The 2,296-nt window shown below is 28.2% G+C and overlaps 1 protein-coding gene across 3 annotated transcripts in view; it reads left to right on the top strand.

Annotated features, from left to right (window-relative positions):
• The first annotated feature begins 432 nt into the window (after positions 1-432).
• LOC126906765 (uncharacterized) overlaps positions 433-2,296 on the top strand; it is a 51,081-nt gene continuing 49,217 nt past the window's right edge. For 2 of the 3 annotated variants that reach the window (XM_050687598.1, XM_050687597.1), the window contains exon 1: positions 433-455. The gene's annotated coding sequence lies outside the window, so the exon portion shown is untranslated. The remainder of the gene's footprint in view (positions 456-2,296) is intronic. The other variant, XM_050687601.1, reaches the window with a different exon arrangement.

Here is a 2,296-nt window from a genome sequence, read left to right as displayed (position 1 = left end):
AAACAGTAACTTTAACAAAATCGTGAACTTTTCTCATAAATATACTAATAATACTAATTATACATGTTCCTAATCACATATCAATCTAAACAATACCATTACTTAAAACTTCATAAAATTTATAATTTAATGATGGTAATTTCAAATATTTATATTGAACCTAAAAAAAGTTCTGGTATTAAATCAACTTTTTATAGTTAAATTAATTTTCGTGAAAATCAACTTTAAAAAACTGAAAAATAGGCGTAACATGATGTCATCTTTTTTTGGAAACTACATTATTTTTTTGTAAATTTGTAACACTGTTTAATTTTTACCCCGCATATATATTGAATGTTGGAATTAAAAAATACATTTATCTATTCATTTCTATGCCATTTGATCTTGTAGAAAANTTGGAATTAAAAAATACGTTTATCTATTCATTTCTATGCCTTGTGATATTGTAGGATCACGTAAGTATTTATCCTGTAAATTATTAATTACATTTAAATTCTTATTAACTTTGCTTGAAATCATCGATATTTTCCTTTTAATTGTTTTTTAATTAATTAAATTTTTTCTTTTGTGAATATTAAATTCTATTCTGTATAGGTTAATATTTAAATATAAATTCTAGTATTATTCTATAATAACACCGTTGTGATTTAGCCTCATTTTCTTAACTAATTTAAATTTAATAATTCATAGAAATACTATAGATTAATTTATACTTTAAATTGACACTTAAAGCTGGAAATATATCTTACTACCAGAATTTATGCCCTTATTAACTGCCAAAGTAGATATTTGTGCAAAAAATAACAGAATTGACTATGTCTCTTTATAGGTATAACACATATAAAATATCTGTGAAAAATCTTGATTAAACAACATCAAACATAGCCAAGTTAAAATGTAATAAATTTTAATTACAAGATACACAGAAGAGAGATGAATAAAATACAAATATTTCATTAAAATAATAAAAAACCCTTAAAAGTGTAATAAACAAAAAGAGATAAAATGGATAGTATGTGGTAAACAAAAGAAGTAAAAAGGATATGGTGTGTTGTGGCAAAGGAATGTTGTTAAGTGTGTTTGGGGTTCGGGGTGTGAAAGGGAAGAAATGTAAAGAAATGTAACACAGGTGGCCAATAAGGAAATAATAATCGTAGCGGGCGTAGTGTAAAAAGGATGGGCACCAATGGAAAGTAAAAGTGGCTAAAGATACCCGGCAGTAACTACAAAATGAATTAGAAAGGGATCTCGGGGTATGTATGCTTGTGTAAAGACGTCTAATGTATGAATAAGATGGAATTACAAAGAAGGGTCACTACCTAGCTCCTACACAGGTAAACGCGTACACTAATTTCCTGCGAGTCACAAGTATCGTATTTTTTTATAAAAATATTTTAGTTTATTTTTAATGACCTATCCTGTTCTAATNCGAGTCACAAGTATCGTGTTTTTTATAAAAATATTTTAGTTTATTCTCAATGACCTATCTTGTTCTAATTGTTTATTACTAAAAAATTCTTCAGTAAAGGATCTATTATAAACTTATTATATAAACAAATGTTTCACTTACCTCTGACTATCCTGATATTCTCTTGAGATGAATGATGTTGTTGATGTAACAATTATCGATGTATACGTTTACGCATTAATGTACGCAATTTTATTTATACGGTTTATATTATTATTAACTCGCGTGTAACTACTTTTCTAGTACAATTCTATATTAAATCTACCCAAGGTGAAGTCTAAGTTTATTATAACTCTGTCTTTTTGTAAAAACCTTTTGTATATTTATGTAGTATAGTCCTTAACCTTGTATATGGTGTTTTACTTTAATATATTTATTATTTAATAATTTATAAAGCAAATAAATAACTTCTAAGCAACATAACTGTCCTGTGCAACAAACTATTTTCAAGTGGCCTACGTCTTTTCAGTCGTCCAAATAGTGATCTAGGGTAGATGCGAGCTCAATTTCGGTTCTTTGCACAATAGATAATGCTAGTGCCTACACTCCGATTGCCTGCACTGTGGCTGAGATCAGACTAGCTGGTCGATAAGTGGAGAGACACTTTTAGTTGTTTAGTATAATGTTAGTTATAAAAAACCCAGCACAGGGGGGTCGCGGCACAGTGGTGACGTGGCATAGTTGGATCAAGTAAATGATATCTGACAGTGATTAAAATCACTATCAAAAATAAACGCTTCGATGCAAATCTTTAGATAGTGTTTAATTTTAAAAAAATTGGTGTTTTATTCCAAAAGCTACTTGATCTGCTGGTTCCTTATTAATATC

The sequence above is a fragment of the Daktulosphaira vitifoliae genome, unplaced genomic scaffold, assembly GCF_025091365.1.
Source record: "Daktulosphaira vitifoliae isolate Bord-2020 unplaced genomic scaffold, ASM2509136v1 Scaffold_5, whole genome shotgun sequence".
NCBI classification, from domain to species: Eukaryota; Metazoa; Arthropoda; class Insecta; order Hemiptera; family Phylloxeridae; genus Daktulosphaira; species Daktulosphaira vitifoliae.
Note: the sequence above shows the minus strand (reverse complement) of the source record. Positions and strands in the feature narration are given on the sequence as shown.